This window comes from Paramisgurnus dabryanus, chromosome 16 (genome assembly GCF_030506205.2).
Source record: "Paramisgurnus dabryanus chromosome 16, PD_genome_1.1, whole genome shotgun sequence".
NCBI classification, from domain to species: Eukaryota; Metazoa; Chordata; class Actinopteri; order Cypriniformes; family Cobitidae; genus Paramisgurnus; species Paramisgurnus dabryanus.
This window is the reverse complement of record NC_133352.1, coordinates 11,842,172-11,861,018: the sequence shown is the minus strand read 5'-3', so window position 1 is coordinate 11,861,018 and position 18,847 is coordinate 11,842,172. Positions and strand designations below refer to the sequence as shown.

The following is an 18,847-nucleotide window of genomic DNA, read 5'->3' as shown; positions in this document are numbered from 1 at the left end:
CTATAAGTAAAGGGATTGGGCTTAAGTGTGTCCAAAAACTGGAATGGTCCGTTAACAGGAACCACGGACAGGAAAGTTCTGCTAATCATCTAGTCTTTACTATCAAAATATAGATCTGTCATAATAAGCCTGAATTATCAGGATGTAGCACATATCAACTGAGAAAGAGGCATAAAAGAGACCATATCTGGCCACAGGCTGGAAGCACCTCTGGGCTTTGAACACAGGATCACCTGGTCCATTAACAGGAAACATGGACTGGAAAGTTCTGCCCATCGTCTAGTACCTCTCCCTGAAAATATAGATCTGTCAAAATAAGCCTGAATTATCAGGAAGTAGCACATATCAACTGAAAAAGAGGCATAAAAGAGGCCATATCTGGCCACAGGCTGGAGGTACCGCTGGGCTTTGAACACAGGATCACCTGTTTACTAAAAAGGCACTTTAAACAATTAAGCCGCAGCACCAACCTGCATCTTCTAATTGTGAAAGGAAGAGTCAAAGTATGAACAGATACAAGAATGTGGAAAAAAACATTGACACCCTTGAGCCTAAAGCCAGGCGCAGCAATAGGGAATTATATCCATCGACAAAGCCTTGAGTGTGTCCACTATACCACAACTATTGATAGAAGGCACCGCTGAGATGCGAACCCAGGATCTCCTGTTTACTAAACAGGCACTTTAACCAACCAAGCAACGGCGCCTCTTCTGGCTTGTCCTATAAGTAAAGGGATTGGGCTTAAGTGTGTCCAAAAACTGGAATGGTCCGTTAACAGGAACCACGGACAGGAAAGTTCTGCTAATCATCTAGTCTTTACTATCAAAATATAGATCTGTCATAATAAGCCTGAATTATCAGGATGTAGCACATATCAACTGAGAAAGAGGCATAAAAGAGACCATATCTGGCCACAGGCTGGAAGCACCTCTGGGCTTTGAACACAGGATCACCTGGTCCATTAACAGGAAACATGGACTGGAAAGTTCTGCCCATCGTCTAGTACCTCTCCCTGAAAATATAGATCTGTCAAAATAAGCCTGAATTATCAGGAAGTAGCACATATCAACTGAAAAAGAGGCATAAAAGAGGCCATATCTGGCCACAGGCTGGAGGTACCGCTGGGCTTTGAACACAGGATCACCTGTTTACTAAAAAGGCACTTTAAACAATTAAGCCGCAGCACCAACCTGCATCTTCTAATTGTGAAAGGAAGAGTCAAAGTATGAACAGATACAAGAATGTGGAAAAAAACATTGACACCCTTGAGCCTAAAGCCAGGTGCAGCAATAGGGAATTATATCCATCAACAAAGCCTTGAATGTGTCCATTACACCACAACTATTGATAGAAGGCACCGCTGGGATTCGAACCCAGGATCTCCTGTTTACTAGACAGGCGCTTTAACCAACTAAGCCACGGCGCCTCTTCTTGCTTGTTCTATCAGTGAAGGCTTTGGGCTTAAGTGTGTCCAAAAACTGGAATGGTCGGTTAACAGGAACCACGGACAGGAAAGTTCTGCTAATCATCTAGTGTTTACGATCAAAATATAGATCTGTCATAATAAGCCTGAATTATCAGGATGTAGCACATATCAACTGAGAAAGAGGCATAAAAGAGACCATATCTGGCCACAGGCTGGAGGCACCTCTGGGCTTTGAACACAGGATCACTTATTTATTAATTAGGCACTTTAAACAATTAAGCCACGGAACCAACCTGCATCTGTTGATTGTGAAAGGAAGAGTGAAAGTATGAACAGATACAAGAATGTGAAAAAAACCATTGACACCCTTGAGCCTAAAGCCAGGCGCAGCAATAGGGAATTATATCCATCAACAAAGCCTTGAATGTGTCCATTACACAACAACTATTGATAGAAGGCACTATTGGGATTCGAAACCAGGATCTACTGTTCCCTAGACAAGCACTTTAACCAACTAAGCCAAAGCGCCTCTTCTTGCGTGTCCTATAAGTAAAGGCTTTGGGCTTAAGTGTGTCCAAAAACTGGAATGGTCCGTTAACAGGAAACACGGACAGGAAAGTTCTGCCCATCTTCTAGTACCTCTCCCTGAAAATATAGATCTGTCATAATAAGCCTGAATTATCAGGAAGTAGCACATATCAACTGAGAAAGAGGCATAAAAGAGGCCATATCTGGCCACAGGATGGAGGTACCGCTTGGCTTTGAACACAGGATCACCTGTTTACTAAAAAGGCACTTTAAACAATTAAGCTACAGCACCAACCTGCATCAACTGATTGTGAAAGGAAGAGTCAAAGCATGAACAGATACAACAATGTGGAAAAAACCATTGACAACCTTGAGCCTAAAGCCAGGCGCAGCAATAGGGAATTATATCCATCGACAAAGCCTTGAGGGTGTCCATTTTACCACAACTATTGATAGAAGGCACCGCTGGGATTCGAACCCAGGATCTCCTGTTTACTAGACAGGCACTTTAACCAACTAAGCCACGGTGCCTCTCTTGGCTTGTTCTATAAGTAAATGGATTCGGCTTAAGTGTGTCCAAAAACTGGAATGGTCCATTAACAGGAAACACGGACAGGAAAGTTCTGCCCATCGTCTAGTACCTCTCCCTGAAAATATAGATCTGTCATAATAAGCCTGAATTATCAGGAAGTAGCACATATCAACTGAAAAAGAGGCATAAAAGAGGCCATAACTGGCCACAGGCTGGAGGTACCGCTGGGCTTTGAACACAGGATCACCTGTTTACTAAAAAGGCACTTTAAACGATTAAGCTACAGCACCAACCTGCATCAACTGATTGTGAAAGGAAGAGTCAAAGCATGAACAGATACAACAATGTGGAAAAAACCATTGACAACCTTGAGCCTAAAGCCAGACGCAGCAATAGGGAATTATATCCATCGACAAAGCCTTGAGTGTGTCCACTATACCACAACTATTGATAAAAGGCACCGCTGGGATGCGAACCCATGATCTCCTGTTTCCTAGACAGGCACTTTAACCAACTAAGCCACGGCGCCTCTTCTACCTTGTCCTATAAGTAAAGGGATTGGGCTTAAGTGTGTCCAAAAACTGAAATGGTCCGTTAACAGGAACCACGGACAGGAAAGTTCTGCTAGTCATTTAGTCTTTTCGATCAAAATATAGATCTGTCATAATAAGCCTGAATTATCAGGATGTAGCACATATCAACTGAGAAAGAGGCATAAAAGAGACCATATCTGGCCACAGGCTGGATGCACCTCTGGGCTTTGAACACAGGATCACCTGTTTACTAAACAGGCACTTTAAACAATTAGGCCGCAGCAACAACCTGCATCTTCTAATTGTGAAAGGAAGAGTCAAAGTATGAACAGATACAACAATGTGGAAAAAAACATTGACAACCTTGAGCAAGCTGTAGTTAATTAGATCTATTGACAAAGCCTTGAGTGTGTACATTGGACCACAACTATTGATGGAAGGCACCGCTGGGATTCGAACCCAGGATATCCTGTTTTCTAGACAGGCACTTTAACCAACTAAGCCACGGTGCCTCTTCTTGCTTGTCCTATAAGTAAAGGCTTTGGGCTTAAGTATGTCCAAAAACTGGAATGGTCGGTTAACAGGAACCACGGACAGGAAAGTTCTGCTCATCGTCTAGTCCTTTCCCTGGAAATATAGATTTGTCATAATAAGCCTGAATTATCAGGATGTAGCACATATCAACTGAGAAAGAGGCCATAGGCCTCTTGTAAGAGTGTGAGTCAGAGTGTCAAGAGATACAACAATCTGAAGTAAAAACCATTGATTCGGTGCTACAGTTCACAACCATTTGTCAGAAGGCACTGCTGGGATTTGAACCCAGGATCTCCTGTTTACGAGACAGGCGCTTTAACCAACTAAGCCACGGCGCCATCCTGCATCCACAGATTGTGAAAGGAAGAGTCAAAGTACGAACAGATATAACAATGTAGAAAAAACATTGAGCAGGATCATCAGAGATGAAAGTGTGTGATTCAGGTTTCTTGATTAAACATTCTAAAATTGCAACGGTTTCTTTGAATATAGACAAGTACAAGAAGGCCAAAAATCCTTGTTAACATTCTGCCTTTTATGAAGTTCAAATACTACAACCATTAATAGAAGGTACCAATGGGATTTGGAACCAGAATCTCCTCTTTACAGGACAGGTGCTTTGGCCTTGGACCCCTTGAGCCTAAAGCCAGGCCCAAGCAACAAAGCACTAATAGGGAACGTGTAAGGAATTAGGTCCTATAAGTGAAGCCTTTAGCAGCAATAGGGAACTATATCATCGACAAAGCCTTGAATGTGTCCACTATACCACAACTATAGATAGAAGGCACCGCTGGGATTCGAACTCAGGATCTCCTGTTTACTAGACAGGCGCTTTAACCAACTAAGCTACAGCGCCTCTTCTTGCTTGTTCTATCAGTAAAGGCTTTGGGCTTAAGTGTGTCCAAAAACTGGAATGGTCGGTTAACAGGAGCCAAGGACAGGAAAGTTCTGCTAATCATCTAGTCTTTACGATCAAAATATAGATCTGTCATAATAAGCCTGAATTATCAGGAAGTAGCACATATCAACTGAGAAAGAGGCCATATCTGGCCACAGGATGGAGGTACCGCTGGGCTTTGAACACAGGATCACCTGTTTACTAAAAAGGCACTTTAAACAATTAAGCTACAGCACCAACCTGCATCAACTGATTGTGAAAGGAAGAGTCAAAGCATGAACAGATACAACAATGTGGAAAAAACCATTGGCAACCTTAAGCCTAAAGCCAGGCGCAGCAATAGGGAATTATATCCATCGACAAAGCCTTGAGGGTGTCAATTTTACCACAACTATTGATAGAAGGCACCGCTGGGATTCGAACCCAGGATCTCCTGTTTACTAGACAGGCACTTTAACCAACTAAGCCACGGTGCCTCCCTTGGCTTGTTCTATAAGTAAATGGATTGGGCTTAAGTGTGTCCAAAAACTGGAATGGTCCATTAACAGGAAACACGGACAGGAAAGTTCTGCCCATCGTCTAGTACCTCTCCCTGAAAATATAGATCTGTCATAATAAGCCTGAATTATCAGGAAGTAGCACATATCAACTGAAAAAGAGGCATAAAAGAGGCCATAACTGGCCACAGGCTGGAGGTACCGCTGGGCTTTGAACACAGGATCACCTGTTTACTAAAAAGGCACTTTAAACGATTAAGCTACAGCACCAACCTGCATCAACTGATTGTGAAAGGAAGAGTCAAAGCATGAACAGATACAACAATGTGGAAAAAACCATTGACAACCTTGAGCCTAAAGCCAGACGCAGCAATAGGGAATTATATCCATCGACAAAGCCTTGAGTGTGTCCACTATACCACAACTATTGATAAAAGGCACCGCTGGGATGCGAACCCATGATCTCCTGTTTCCTAGACAGGCACTTTAACCAACTAAGCCACGGCGCCTCTTCTACCTTGTCCTATAAGTAAAGGGATTGGGCTTAAGTGTGTCCAAAAACTGGAATGGTCCGTTAACAGGAACCACGGACAGGAAAGTTCTGCTAGTCATTTAGTCTTTTCGATCAAAATATAGATCTGTCATAATAAGCCTGAATTATCAGGATGTAGCACATATCAACTGAGAAAGAGGCATAAAAGAGACCATATCTGGCCACAGGCTGGATGCACCTCTGGGCTTTGAACACAGGATCATCTGTTTACTAAACAGGCACTTTAAACAATTAGGCCGCAGCAACAACCTGCATCTTCTAATTGTGAAAGGAAGAGTCAAAGTATGAACAGATACAACAATGTGGAAAAAAACATTGACAACCTTGAGCAAGCTGTAGTTAATTAGATCTATTGACAAAGCCTTGAGTTTGTACATTGGACCACAACTATTGATGGAAGGCACCGCTGGGATTCGAACCCAGGATATCCTGTTTTCTAGACAGACACTTTAACCAACTAAGCCACGGTGCCTCTTCTTGCTTGTCCTATAAGTAAAGGCTTTGGGCTTAAGTATGTCCAAAAACTGGAATGGTCGGTTAACAGGAACCACGGACAGGAAAGTTCTGCTCATCGTCTAGTCCTTTCCCTGGAAATATAGATTTGTCATAATAAGCCTGAATTATCAGGATGTAGCACATATCAACTGAGAAAGAGGCCATAGGCCTCTTGTAAGAGTGTGAGTCAGAGTGTGAAGAGATACAACAATCTGAAGTAAAAACCATTGATTCGGTGCTACAGTTCACAACCGTTTGTCAGAAGGCACTGCTGGGATTTGAACCCAGGATCTCCTGTTTACGAGACAGGCGCTTTAACCAACTAAGCCACGGCGCCATCCTGCATCCACAGATTGTGAAAGGAAGAGTCAAAGTACGAACAGATATAACAATGTAGAAAAACATTGAGCAGGATCATCAGAGATGAAAGTGTGTGATTCAGGTTTCTTGATTAAACATTCTAAAATTGCAACGGTTTCTTTGAATATAGACAAGTACAAGAAGGCCAAAAATCCTTGTTAACATTCTGCCTTTTATAAAGTTCAAATACTACAACCATTAATAGAAGGTACCAATGGGATTTGGAACCAGAATCTCCTCTTTACAGGACAGGTGCTTTGGCCTTGGACCCCTTGAGCCTAAAGCCAGGCCCAAGCAATAAAGCACTAATAGGGAACGTGTAAGGAATTAGGTCCTATAAGTGAAGCCTTTAGCCTAAAGCAGCAATAGGGAACTATATCCATCGACAAAGCCTTGAGTGTGTCCACTATAACGCTACTATTGATAGAAGGCACCGCTGGGATTTGAACCCAGGATCTCCTGTTTACTAGACAGGCGCTTTAACCAACTAAGCCACGGCGCCTCTTCTTGCTTGTTCTATCAGTAAAGGCTTTGGGCTTAAGTGTGTCCAAAACTGGACTGGTCGGTTAACAGGAACCACAGACAGGAAATTTCTGCTAATCATCTAGTCTTTACGATCAAAATATAGATCTGTCATAATAAGCCTGAATTATCAGGATGTAGCACATATCAACTGAGAAAGAGGCATAAAAGAGACCATATCTGGCCACAGGCTGGAAGCACCTCTGGGCTTTGAACACAGGATCACCTGTTTACTAAACAGGCACTTTAAACAATTAGGCCGCAGCACCAACCTGCATCTTCTAATTGTGAAAGGAAGAGTCAAAGTATGAACAGATACAACAATGTGGAAAAAACCATTGACACCCTTGAGCAAGCTGTAGTTAATTAGATCTATTGACAAAGCCTTGAGTGTGTACATCGGACCACAACTATTGATAGAAGGCACCGCTGGGATTCGAACCCAGGATCTCCTGTTTACGAGACAGGCACTTTAACCAACTAAGCCACGGTGCCTCTTTTGGCTTGTCCTATAAGTAAAGGTATTGGGCTTAAGTGTGTCCAAAAACTGGAATGGTCCATTAATAGGAAACACGGACAGGAAAGTTCTGCCCATCGTCTAGTACCTCTCCCTGAAAATATTGATCTGTCATAATAAGCCTGAATTATCAGGATGTAGCACATATCAACTGAGAAAGAGGCATACAAGAGACCATATCTGGCCACAGGCTGGAGGCACCTCTGGGCTTTGAACACAGGATCACCTGTTTACTAAACAGGCACTTTAAACAATTAAGCCACGGCACCAACCAGCATCTGTTGATTGTGAAAGGAAGAGTCAAAGTATGAACAGATACAAGAATGTGGAAAAAACCATTGACACCCTTGAGCCTAAAGCCAGGCGCAGCAATAGGGAATTATGTCCATCAACAAAGCCTTGAATGTGTCCATTACACCACAACTATTGATAGAAGGCACCATTGGGACTCGAACACAGGATCACCTGTTTCCTAGACAAGCACTTTAACCAACTAAGCCACAGCACCTCTTCTTGTGTGTCGTATAAGTAAAGGCTTTGGGCTTAAGTGTGTCCAAAAACTGGAATGGTCCGTTAACAGGAAACACGGACAGGAAAGTTCTGCCCATCGTCTAGTACCTCTCCCTGAAAATATAGATCTGTCATAATAAGCCTGAATTATCAGGATGTAGCACATATCAACTGAGAAAGAGACATAAAAGAGACCATATCTGGCCACAGGCTGGAGGCACCTCTGGGCTTTGAACACAGGATCACCTGTTTACTAAACAGGCACTTTAAACAATTAGGCCGCATCACCAACCTGCATCTTGTAATTGTGAATGGAAGAGTCAAAGTATGAACAGATACAACAATGTGGAAAAAACCATTGACACCCTTGAGCCTAAAGCCAGGCGCATCAATAGGGAACTATATCCATCGACAAAGCCTTGCGTGTGTCCATTAGACCACAACTATTGATGGAAGGCACCGCTGGGATTCGAACCCAGGATCTCCTGTTTACGAGACAGGCACTTTAACCAACTAAGCCACGGTGCCTCTTTTGGCTTGTCCTATAAGTAAAGGTATTGGGCTTTAGTGTGTCCAAAAACTGGAATGGTCCATTAATAGGAAACACGGACAGGAAAGTTCTGCCCATCGTCTAGTACCTCTCCCTGAAAATATTGATCTGTCATAATAAGCCTGAATTATCAGGATGTAGCACATATCAACTGAGAAAGAGGCATAAAAGAGACCATATCTGGCCACAGGCTGGAGGCACCTCTGGGCTTTGAACACAGGATCACCTGTTTATTAAACAGGCACTTTAAACAATTAAGCCACGGAACCAACCTGCATCTGTTGATTGTGAATGGAAGAGTCAAAGTATGAACAGATACAAGAATGTGAAAAAAACATTGAGACCCTTGAGCCTAAAGCCAGGCGCAGCAATAGGGAATTAGATCCATCGACAAAGCCTTGAGTGTGTACATCGGACCACAACCATTGATAGAAGGCACCACTGGAATTTGAACCCAGGATCTCCTGTTTACTAGACAGGCACTTTAACCAACTAAGCAACGGCACCTCTGCTGGCTTGTCCTATAAGTAAAGGGATTGGGCTTAAGTGTGTCCAAAAACTGGAATGGTCGGTTAACAGGAGCCAAGGACAGGAAAGTTCTGCCCATCGTCTAGTACCTCTCCCTGAAAATATAGATCTGTCATAATAAGCCTGAATTATCAGGAAGTAGCACATATCAACTGAGAAAGAGGCATAAAAGAGGCCATATCTGGCCACAGGCTGGAGGTAGTGCTGGGCTTTGTTTACTAAAAAGGCACTTTAAACAATTAAGCTACAGCACCAACCTGCATCAACTGATTGTGAAAGGAAGAGTCAAAGCATGAACAGATAGAACAATGTGGAAAAAACCATTGACAACCTTGAGCCTAAAGCCAGGCGCAGCAATAGGGAATTATATCCATCGACAAAGCCTTAAGTGTGTCCACTATACCACAACTATTGATAGAAGGCACCGCTGGGATGCGAACCCAGGATCTCCTGTTTACTAGACAGGCACTTTAACCAACCAAGCAACGGTGCCTCTTCTGGCTTGTCCTATAAGTAAAGGGATTGGGCTTAAGTGTGTCCAAAAACTGGAATGGTCCGTTAAAAGGAACCACGGACAGGAAAGTTCTGCTAATCATCTAGTCTTTACGATCAAAATATAGATCTGTCATAATAAGCCTGAATTATCAGGATGTAGCACATATCAACTGAGAAAGAGGCATAAATGAGACCATATCTGGCCACAGGCTGGAAGCACCTCTGGGCTTTGAACACAGGATCACCTGGTCCATTAACAGGAAACATGGACAGGAAAGTTCTGCTCATCGTCTAGTCCTTTCCCTGAAAATATAGATCTGTCATAATAAGCCTGAATTATCAGGAAGTAGCACATATCAACTGAGAAAGAGGCCATAGGCCTCTTGTAAGAGGGTGAATCAGAGTGTGAAGAGATACAACAATCTGAAGTAAAGACCATTGAGTGGGTGCTACAGACCACAACCATTTGTCAGAAGGCACTGCTGGGATTTGAACCCAGGATCTCCTGTTTACGAGACAGGCGCTTTAACCAACTAAGCCACAGCGCCATCCTGCATCCACAGATTGTGGAAGGAAGAGTCAAAGTACGAACAGATATAACAATGTAGAAAAACATTGAGCAGGATCATCAGAGATGAAAGTGTGTGATTCAGGTTTCTTGATTAAACATTCTAAAATTGCAACGGTTTCTTTGAATATAGACAAGTACAAGAAGGCCAAAAATCCTTGTTAACATTCTGCCTTTTATAAAGTTCAAATACTACAACCATTAATAGAAGGTACCAATGGGATTTGGAACCAGAATCTCCTCTTTACAGGACAGGTGCTTTGGCCTTGGACCCCTTGAGCCTAAAGCCAGGCCCAAGCAATAAAGCACTAATAGGGAACGTGTAAAGAATTAGGTCCTATAAGTGAAGCCTTTAGCCTAAAGCAGCAATAGGGAACTATATCCATCGACAAAGCCTTGAGTGTGTCCACTATAACACAACTATTGATAGAAGGCACCGCTGGGATTTGAACCCAGGATCTCCTGTTTACTAGACAGGCGCTTTAACCAACTAAGCCACGGCGCCTCTTCTTGCTTGTTCTATCAGTAAAGGCTTTGGGCTTAAGTGTGTCCAAAACTGGACTGGTCGGTTAACAGGAACCACAGACAGGAAATTTCTGCTAATCATCTAGTCTTTACGATCAAAATATAGATCTGTCATAATAAGCCTGAATTATCAGGATGTAGCACATATCAACTGAGAAAGAGGCATAAAAGAGACCATATCTGGCCACAGGCTGGAAGCACCTCTGGGCTTTGAACACAGGATCACCTGTTTACTAAACAGGCACTTTAAACAATTAGGCCGCAGCACCAACCTGCATCTTCTAATTGTGAAAGGAAGAGTCAAAGTATGAACAGATACAACAATGTGGAAAAAACCATTGACACCCTTGAGCAAGGTGTAGTTAATTAGATCTATTGACAAAGCCTTGAGTGTGTACATCGGACCACAACTATTGATAGAAGGCACCGCTGGGATTCGAACCCAGGATCTCCTGTTTACGAGACAGGCACTTTAACCAACTAAGCCACGGTGCCTCTATTGGCTTGTCCTATAAGTAAAGGTATTGGGCTTAAGTGTGTCCAAAAACTGGAATGGTCCATTAATAGGAAACACGGACAGGAAAGTTCTGCCCATCGTCTAGTACCTCTCCCTGAAAATATTGATCTGTCATAATAAGCCTGAATTATCGAGAGGGGTATAAACGGAGGTCGGAGCCAGCTGCAAATGGGTGGGTTAGCAGCAAGTGGGTGGAGCTTTAGCAGCAAGTGGGCTGTACAAACTTCCAGAGGATTCACCACCGTCCCATTTAAAGTGTAACTCCTCCTACTTGCACATTTCTGAAATCCCTCCTACTTGCGGCATAATCTCCTCCCACTTGCGGAATAAGATCCTCCCCCCTGCAGTCTCCGGGCTGCAGCGATATATACTTGGAATTATCAGGATGTAGCACATATCAACTGAGAAAGAGGCATAAAAGAGACCATATCTGGCCACAGGCTGGAGGCACCTCTGGGCTTTGAACACAGGATCACCTGTTTACTAAACAGGCACTTTAAACAATTAAGCCACGGCACCAACCAGCATCTGTTGATTGTGAAAGGAAGAGTCAAAGTATGAACAGATACAAGAATGTGGAAAAAACCATTGACACCCTTGAGCCTAAAGCCAGGCGCAGCAATAGGGAATTATGTCCATCAACAAAGCCTTGAATGTGTCCATTACACCACAACTATTGATAGAAGGCACCATTGGGACTCGAACACAGGATCTCCTGTTTCCTAGACAAGCACTTTAACCAACTAAGCCACAGCACCTCTTCTTGTGTGTCGTATAAGTAAAGGCTTTGGGCTTAAGTGTGTCCAAAAACTGGAATGGTCCGTTAACAGGAAACACGGACAGGAAAGTTCTGCCCATCGTCTAGTACCTCTCCCTGAAAATATAGATCTGTCATAATAAGCCTGAATTATCAGGATGTAGCACATATCAACTGAGAAAGAGACATAAAAGAGACCATATCTGGCCACAGGCTGGAGGCACCTCTGGGCTTTGAACACAGGATCACCTGTTTACTAAACAGGCACTTTAAACAATTAGGCCGCATCACCAACCTGCATCTTGTAATTGTGAATGGAAGAGTCAAAGTATGAACAGATACAACAATGTGGAAAAAACCATTGACACCCTTGAGCCTAAAGCCAGGCGCATCAATAGGGAACTATATCCATCGACAAAGCCTTGCGTGTGTCCATTAGACCACAACTATTGATGGAAGGCACCGCTGGGATTCGAACCCAGGATCTCCTGTTTACGAGACAGGCACTTTAACCAACTAAGCCACGGTGCCTCTTTTGGCTTGTCCTATAAGTAAAGGTATTGGGCTTTAGTGTGTCCAAAAACTGGAATGGTCCATTAATAGGAAACACGGACAGGAAAGTTCTGCCCATCGTCTAGTACCTCTCCCTGAAAATATTGATCTGTCATAATAAGCCTGAATTATCAGGATGTAGCACATATCAACTGAGAAAGAGGCATAAAAGAGACCATATCTGGCCACAGGCTGGAGGCACCTCTGGGCTTTGAACACAGGATCACCTGTTTATTAAACAGGCACTTTAAACAATTAAGCCACGGAACCAACCTGCATCTGTTGATTGTGAAAGGAAGAGTCAAAGTATGAACAGATACAAGAATGTGAAAAAAACATTGAGACCCTTGAGCCTAAAGCCAGGCGCAGCAATAGGGAATTAGATCCATCGACAAAGCCTTAAGTGTGTCCACTATACCACAACTATTGATAGAAGGCACCGCTGGGATGCGAACCCAGGATCTCCTGTTTACTAGACAGGCACTTTAACCAACCAAGCAACGGTGCCTCTTCTGGCTTGTCCTATAAGTAAAGGGATTGGGCTTAAGTGTGTCCAAAAACTGGAATGGTCCGTTAAAAGGAACCACGGACAGGAAAGTTCTGCTAATCATCTAGTCTTTACGATCAAAATATAGATCTGTCATAATAAGCCTGAATTATCAGGATGTAGCACATATCAACTGAGAAAGAGGCATAAAAGAGGCCATATCTGGCCACAGGCTGGAGGTAGTGCTGGGCTTTGTTTACTAAAAAGGCACTTTAAACAATTAAGCTACAGCACCAACCTGCATCAACTGATTGTGAAAGGAAGAGTCAAAGCATGAACAGATAGAACAATGTGGAAAAAACCATTGACAACCTTGAGCCTAAAGCCAGGCGCAGCAATAGGGAATTATATCCATCGACAAAGCCTTAAGTGTGTCCACTATACCACAACTATTGATAGAAGGCACCGCTGGGATGCGAACCCAGGATCTCCTGTTTACTAGACAGGCACTTTAACCAACCAAGCAACGGTGCCTCTTCTGGCTTGTCCTATAAGTAAAGGGATTGGGCTTAAGTGTGTCCAAAAACTGGAATGGTCCGTTAAAAGGAACCACGGACAGGAAAGTTCTGCTAATCATCTAGTCTTTACGATCAAAATATAGATCTGTCATAATAAGCCTGAATTATCAGGATGTAGCACATATCAACTGAGAAAGAGGCATAAATGAGACCATATCTGGCCACAGGCTGGAAGCACCTCTGGGCTTTGAACACAGGATCACCTGGTCCATTAACAGGAAACATGGACAGGAAAGTTCTGCTCATCATCTAGTCCTTTCCCTGAAAATATAGATCTGTCATAATAAGCCTGAATTATCAGGAAGTAGCACATATCAACTGAGAAATATCTTGTAAGAGGGTGAATCAGAGTGTGAAGAGATACAACAATCTGAAGTAAAGACCATTGAGTGGGTGCTACAGACCACAACCATTTGTCAGAAGGCACTGCTGGGATTTGAACCCAGGATCTCCTGTTTACGAGACAGGCGCTTTAACCAACTAAGCCACAGCGCCATCCTGCATCCACAGATTGTGGAAGGAAGAGTCAAAGTACGAACAGATATAACAATGTAGAAAAACATTGAGCAGGATCATCAGAGATGAAAGTGTGTGATTCAGGTTTCTTGATTAAACATTCTAAAATTGCAACGGTTTCTTTGAATATAGACAAGTACAAGAAGGCCAAAAATCCTTGTTAACATTCTGCCTTTTATAAAGTTCAAATACTACAACCATTAATAGAAGGTACCAATGGGATTTGGAACCAGAATCTCCTCTTTACAGGACAGGTGCTTTGGCCTTGGACCCCTTGAGCCTAAAGCCAGGCCCAAGCAATAAAGCACTAATAGGGAACGTGTAAGGAATTAGGTCCTATAAGTGAAGCCTTTAGCCTAAAGCCAGGCGCAGCAATAGGGAACTATATCCATCGACAAAGCCTTGAGTGTGTCCACTATAACACAACTATTGATAGAAGGCACCGCTGGGATTTGAACCCAGGATCTCCTGTTTACTAGACAGGCGCTTTAACCAACTAAGCCACGGCGCCTCTTCTTGCTTGTTCTATCAGTAAAGGCTTTGGGCTTAAGTGTGTCCAAAACTGGACTGGTCGGTTAACAGGAACCACAGACAGGAAATTTCTGCTAATCATCTTGTCTTTACGATCAAAATATAGATCTGTCATAATAAGCCTGAATTATCAGGATGTAGCACATTTCAACTGAGAAAGAGGCATAAAAGAGACCATATCTGGCCACAGGCTGGAAGCACCTCTGGGCTTTGAACACAGGATCACCTGTTTACTAAACAGGCACTTTAAACAATTAGGACGCAGCACCAACCTGCATCTTCTAATTGTGAAAGGAAGAGTCAAAGTATGAACAAATACAACAATGTGGAAAAAACCATTGACACCCTTGAGCAAGCTGTAGTTAATTAGATCTATTGACAAAGCCTTGAGTGTGTACATCGGACCACAACTATTGATAGAAGGCACCGCTGGGATTCGAACCCAGGATCTCCTGTTTACGAGACAGGCACTTTAACCAACTAAGCCACGGTGCCTCTTTTGGCTTGTCCTATAAGTAAAGGTATTGGGCTTAAGTGTGTCCAAAAACTGGAATGGTCCATTAATAGGAAACACGGACAGGAAAGTTCTGCCCATCGTCTAGTACCTCTCCCTGAAAATATTGATCTGTCATAATAAGCCTGAATTATCAGGATGTAGCACATATCAACTGAGAAAGAGGCATACAAGAGACCATATCTGGCCACAGGCTGGAGGCACCTCTGGGCTTTGAACACAGGATCACCTGTTTACTAAACAGGCACTTAAAACAATTAAGCCACGGCACCAACCAGCATCTGTTGATTGTGAAAGGAAGAGTCAAAGTATGAACAGATACAAGAATGTGGAAAAAACCATTGACACCCTTGAGCCTAAAGCCAGGCGCAGCAATAGGGAATTATGTCCATCAACAAAGCCTTGAATGTGTCCATTACACCACAACTATTGATAGAAGGCACCATTGGGACTCGAACACAGGATCTCCTGTTTCCTAGACAAGCACTTTAACCAACTAAGCCACAGCACCTCTTCTTGTGTGTCGTATAAGTAAAGGCTTTGGGCTTAAGTGTGTCCAAAAACTGGAATGGTCCGTTAACAGGAAACACGGACAGGAAAGTTCTGCCCATCGTCTAGTACCTCTCCCTGAAAATATAGATCTGTCATAATAAGCCTGAATTATCAGGAAGTAGCACATATCAACTGAGAAAGAGACATAAAAGAGACCATATCTGGCCACAGGCTGGAAGCACCTCTGGGCTTTGAACACAGGATCACCTGTTTACTAAACAGGCACTTTAAACAATTAGGCCGCATCACCAACCTGCATCTTCTAATTGTGAATGGAAGAGTCAAAGTATGAACAGATACAACAATGTGGAAAAAACCATTGACACCCTTGAGCCTAAAGCCAGGCGCATCAATAGGGAACTATATCCATCGACAAAGCCTTGCGTGTGTCCATTAGACCACAACTATTGATGGAAGGCACCGCTGGGATTCGAACCCAGGATCTCCTGTTTACTAGACAGGCACTTTAAACAATTAGGCCGCATCACCAACCTGCATCTTCTAATTGTGAATGGAAGAGTCAAAGTATGAACAGATACAACAATGTGGAAAAAACCATTGACACCCTTGAGCCGAAAGCCAGGCGCAGCAATAGGGAACTATATCCATCGACAAAGCCTTGAGTGTGTCCATTAGACCACAAGTATTGATAAAAGGCACCGCTGGAATTCGACCCAAGATCTCCTGTTTACTAGACAGGCGCTTTATCCAACTAAGCCACGGCACCTCTTCTTGCTTGTCCTATCAGTAAAGGCTTTGGGCTTAAGTGTGTCCAAAAACTGGAATGGTCCGTTAACAGGAACCACGGACAGGAAAGTTCTGCCCATCGTCTAGATCCTTTCTCTGAAAATATAGAGGTGTCGTAATAAGCCTGAATTATCAGGATGTAGCACATATCAACTGAGAAAGAGGCTATAGGCCTCTTGTAGCAGGGTGAGTCAGAGTGTGAAGAGATACAACAATCTGAAGTAAAAACCATTGAGTTCCTAGCGCACACATCCTAGCGGTGTTTTAAACACTGCACAGACTGGTTAGCGAGGTTTTGCCACTTGCAGTAGAGGGAAGTCTTGCTACCTGCTGCTTGCTGTAGTGATGTGTGCGTTGCGTTTCTTTTTTCAATCATAAATAAAGTGAATTAGATGGTGAATTTGTCAAAAACAATTATTTTAATAAAAGTTGAAACAAGAACCCCTTTATATAATTTTTTTTAGTTTAGCTATTTATACTGGATGGCCAAAAATAATGGGAAAAATAAGCTTAGATTTTTTAAGTACCAACAGAGTTTGGTCTTTTTCTTCATTTTTATTTTATATCATGACACAATATATCACATTCAAAGATATTAATGAGTTTTACCTTTTATAAAAACATGAATTTATAATGTTTATTATTGGAACTGAAGGTATTAAACATGAAACGCACGTTTACTGTCGTCATCAGAACTCTGTGCAGCTGCTCTGGAGACGCATGTGATCTTAAAATGTTCTCATGGTAGCTCAAACTAAATTTCAAACAGGCATGTACTGCTTCAAGTCAGCCACTGATCTGTCAAACACACCTAAAATCTTCTCATGGTACAAACAGGAAGTAAACTGCTCTGGCCAGATGACAATCTGCACTATCCATAAGGCACTGCACATATTTAATTCAGACCCTTTATTATTTCCATATTTGCAGAACATTGACTAAAACAACATTAAGTAACAGTTTTAAAGCTTTATAAACGTAAACCTTTACAATCACTATTGTGACCGGTGGGATTAAATGGGTAATTGTGCGGACTAAAACGGGTAATTGTGGGGACTAGTTATGTCCTTGAACCCTTTTTCCTTTTGAAAAGTCATATTTCTATAGTACTGTGCAGTGCTGGCTTGTGCGAAAAAAAAAAATGTTGGTTTGGGGGGCACAAACAAACTAAAAATCAAACTTTTACTGTAGTAATGGAGGACTGTATAAATAGACATTTATTAGGAAACGATGTATCATTACTGCTTAGGTAAATTGCTGAAAATGTTGCTGTTTAAGTCAACTGTTAAAGCATGAAATAAATGTACTATGAATCTGTGAATTTGAGTATAATGTGGGTTTATTATCAGTAATGAACTAATCAAGGTAATCATTCAAACACACATGCTCTTTTCAATCATTGTCATTTTTTGATGACCATCATTGTAAAAATTCCGTCATAGTCAATTTTTATCCGTAATTTGGGGTTTTAATGATAATAATTGTTTTCGTTAATGTTTATTTCTTATCATGACCTTACAAGACAAGCTTTCAAGTTCCAGTGTTTGATTTATTTGTGAAGAGAACAAATGCACAGAGCATCTATCACTTTTTTAAATGGATTGCATTTATATAGCACTTTCAAAGAAGCATGACCATTCAATGCACTTTACAGCTTGCCTCACATTCACCCAATTACTCAGTGACAGCAGTATCAGCCATGCAAGGCACCATCCAGCTTGTTGGGAGCACCTGGGGTTAGGTGGATACAGGGATTGAACCACCAACAAACTGATTTGTAAACAATCTACATGAACCACTGACCCACTGCCACCCACTTTACATGTTTAACATCACATGAAGCATATGAATGAATGATCTCGCACTGTCATCGGAGGCGATAAAACACGCAAACTTTGTGCTGAACAGGCCAATATGAATAAATCTTTTTATTTATTATCTAAGCTTTCGCTCTTTTGAAGTCCAGCTCAAATGGGGCACAAAATTTTACTTAGTCATGCAGACTTTGAAACCGCAAACAGGGAAAACAATAAAAAGCCGGATTGAAATTCCATCCACCTGGAAAAGCACAAAGTGTAAGATTGACCGCTATCACTTAACTCCTGCTGGTCGATCTGGTTCCAAGCTCCTTAATCCTTTATTTATTCTTTAACTGAACGTCTTAAAGGGTGATTTTGTAAGGATAACATCCTATTTAATTTTTTTCTTGAGATACTTTACTTGCTTCCACTGATCAGTACTGTAACAAGCAGTTATATGACAATCTGCAATGCGTTTGAGACTCTGAGAATGGTCCAATCACATGAGGTCAAATAGATAAAAACCAACATTGATTACCTTACAACATAAGTGGGAGGGTTTGAGGGGGAACAGTGATGTGCCCCAAGGATGATCTAAAACCAGCCAATTAGAGCTCACAATTGAAGTCACATGCTTTCAGCAAGTTTATTGACCTACATAGACACTCATTTGGGTTGCGACCCAAACACACACATGACAAACACACAACAAAAAGTTTAGATTTT

At 42.3% G+C, this 18,847-nt stretch overlaps 24 non-coding genes across 24 annotated transcripts; all 24 read right to left on the bottom strand.

Moving 5' to 3' along the window:
- Positions 1-1,352: 1,352 nt before the first annotated feature.
- On the bottom strand, positions 1,353-1,426 carry trnat-agu (transfer RNA threonine (anticodon AGU)). The gene has a single exon. It is a non-coding gene; the product is annotated as a tRNA-Thr (tRNA).
- Positions 1,427-2,411: 985 nt separating this feature from the next.
- On the bottom strand, positions 2,412-2,485 carry trnat-agu (transfer RNA threonine (anticodon AGU)). The gene has a single exon. It is a non-coding gene; the product is annotated as a tRNA-Thr (tRNA).
- Positions 2,486-2,941: 456 nt separating this feature from the next.
- On the bottom strand, positions 2,942-3,015 carry trnap-agg (transfer RNA proline (anticodon AGG)). The gene has a single exon. It is a non-coding gene; the product is annotated as a tRNA-Pro (tRNA).
- Positions 3,016-3,457: 442 nt separating this feature from the next.
- Positions 3,458-3,531, bottom strand: trnas-aga (transfer RNA serine (anticodon AGA)). Its single transcript has one exon. It is a non-coding gene; the product is annotated as a tRNA-Ser (tRNA).
- Positions 3,532-3,817: 286 nt separating this feature from the next.
- trnat-cgu (transfer RNA threonine (anticodon CGU)) lies at positions 3,818-3,891 on the bottom strand. The gene has a single exon. It is a non-coding gene; the product is annotated as a tRNA-Thr (tRNA).
- Positions 3,892-4,335: 444 nt separating this feature from the next.
- trnat-agu (transfer RNA threonine (anticodon AGU)) lies at positions 4,336-4,409 on the bottom strand. The gene has a single exon. It is a non-coding gene; the product is annotated as a tRNA-Thr (tRNA).
- A 444-nt stretch (positions 4,410-4,853) lies between these two features.
- On the bottom strand, positions 4,854-4,927 carry trnat-agu (transfer RNA threonine (anticodon AGU)). Its single transcript has one exon. It is a non-coding gene; the product is annotated as a tRNA-Thr (tRNA).
- Positions 4,928-5,383: 456 nt separating this feature from the next.
- On the bottom strand, positions 5,384-5,457 carry trnap-agg (transfer RNA proline (anticodon AGG)). The gene has a single exon. It is a non-coding gene; the product is annotated as a tRNA-Pro (tRNA).
- A 442-nt stretch (positions 5,458-5,899) lies between these two features.
- On the bottom strand, positions 5,900-5,973 carry trnas-aga (transfer RNA serine (anticodon AGA)). The gene has a single exon. It is a non-coding gene; the product is annotated as a tRNA-Ser (tRNA).
- A 286-nt stretch (positions 5,974-6,259) lies between these two features.
- trnat-cgu (transfer RNA threonine (anticodon CGU)) lies at positions 6,260-6,333 on the bottom strand. Its single transcript has one exon. It is a non-coding gene; the product is annotated as a tRNA-Thr (tRNA).
- A 451-nt stretch (positions 6,334-6,784) lies between these two features.
- Positions 6,785-6,858, bottom strand: trnat-agu (transfer RNA threonine (anticodon AGU)). Its single transcript has one exon. It is a non-coding gene; the product is annotated as a tRNA-Thr (tRNA).
- Positions 6,859-7,299: 441 nt separating this feature from the next.
- trnat-cgu (transfer RNA threonine (anticodon CGU)) lies at positions 7,300-7,373 on the bottom strand. Its single transcript has one exon. It is a non-coding gene; the product is annotated as a tRNA-Thr (tRNA).
- A 986-nt stretch (positions 7,374-8,359) lies between these two features.
- On the bottom strand, positions 8,360-8,433 carry trnat-cgu (transfer RNA threonine (anticodon CGU)). Its single transcript has one exon. It is a non-coding gene; the product is annotated as a tRNA-Thr (tRNA).
- Positions 8,434-8,888: 455 nt separating this feature from the next.
- On the bottom strand, positions 8,889-8,962 carry trnat-agu (transfer RNA threonine (anticodon AGU)). The gene has a single exon. It is a non-coding gene; the product is annotated as a tRNA-Thr (tRNA).
- A 440-nt stretch (positions 8,963-9,402) lies between these two features.
- Positions 9,403-9,476, bottom strand: trnat-agu (transfer RNA threonine (anticodon AGU)). The gene has a single exon. It is a non-coding gene; the product is annotated as a tRNA-Thr (tRNA).
- Positions 9,477-9,952: 476 nt separating this feature from the next.
- On the bottom strand, positions 9,953-10,026 carry trnat-cgu (transfer RNA threonine (anticodon CGU)). The gene has a single exon. It is a non-coding gene; the product is annotated as a tRNA-Thr (tRNA).
- Positions 10,027-10,477: 451 nt separating this feature from the next.
- trnat-agu (transfer RNA threonine (anticodon AGU)) lies at positions 10,478-10,551 on the bottom strand. The gene has a single exon. It is a non-coding gene; the product is annotated as a tRNA-Thr (tRNA).
- Positions 10,552-10,992: 441 nt separating this feature from the next.
- On the bottom strand, positions 10,993-11,066 carry trnat-cgu (transfer RNA threonine (anticodon CGU)). The gene has a single exon. It is a non-coding gene; the product is annotated as a tRNA-Thr (tRNA).
- A 1,236-nt stretch (positions 11,067-12,302) lies between these two features.
- trnat-cgu (transfer RNA threonine (anticodon CGU)) lies at positions 12,303-12,376 on the bottom strand. The gene has a single exon. It is a non-coding gene; the product is annotated as a tRNA-Thr (tRNA).
- Positions 12,377-12,831: 455 nt separating this feature from the next.
- trnat-agu (transfer RNA threonine (anticodon AGU)) lies at positions 12,832-12,905 on the bottom strand. Its single transcript has one exon. It is a non-coding gene; the product is annotated as a tRNA-Thr (tRNA).
- Positions 12,906-13,344: 439 nt separating this feature from the next.
- trnat-agu (transfer RNA threonine (anticodon AGU)) lies at positions 13,345-13,418 on the bottom strand. Its single transcript has one exon. It is a non-coding gene; the product is annotated as a tRNA-Thr (tRNA).
- A 465-nt stretch (positions 13,419-13,883) lies between these two features.
- On the bottom strand, positions 13,884-13,957 carry trnat-cgu (transfer RNA threonine (anticodon CGU)). The gene has a single exon. It is a non-coding gene; the product is annotated as a tRNA-Thr (tRNA).
- Positions 13,958-14,415: 458 nt separating this feature from the next.
- On the bottom strand, positions 14,416-14,489 carry trnat-agu (transfer RNA threonine (anticodon AGU)). The gene has a single exon. It is a non-coding gene; the product is annotated as a tRNA-Thr (tRNA).
- A 441-nt stretch (positions 14,490-14,930) lies between these two features.
- Positions 14,931-15,004, bottom strand: trnat-cgu (transfer RNA threonine (anticodon CGU)). Its single transcript has one exon. It is a non-coding gene; the product is annotated as a tRNA-Thr (tRNA).
- Positions 15,005-18,847: the final 3,843 nt, after the last annotated feature.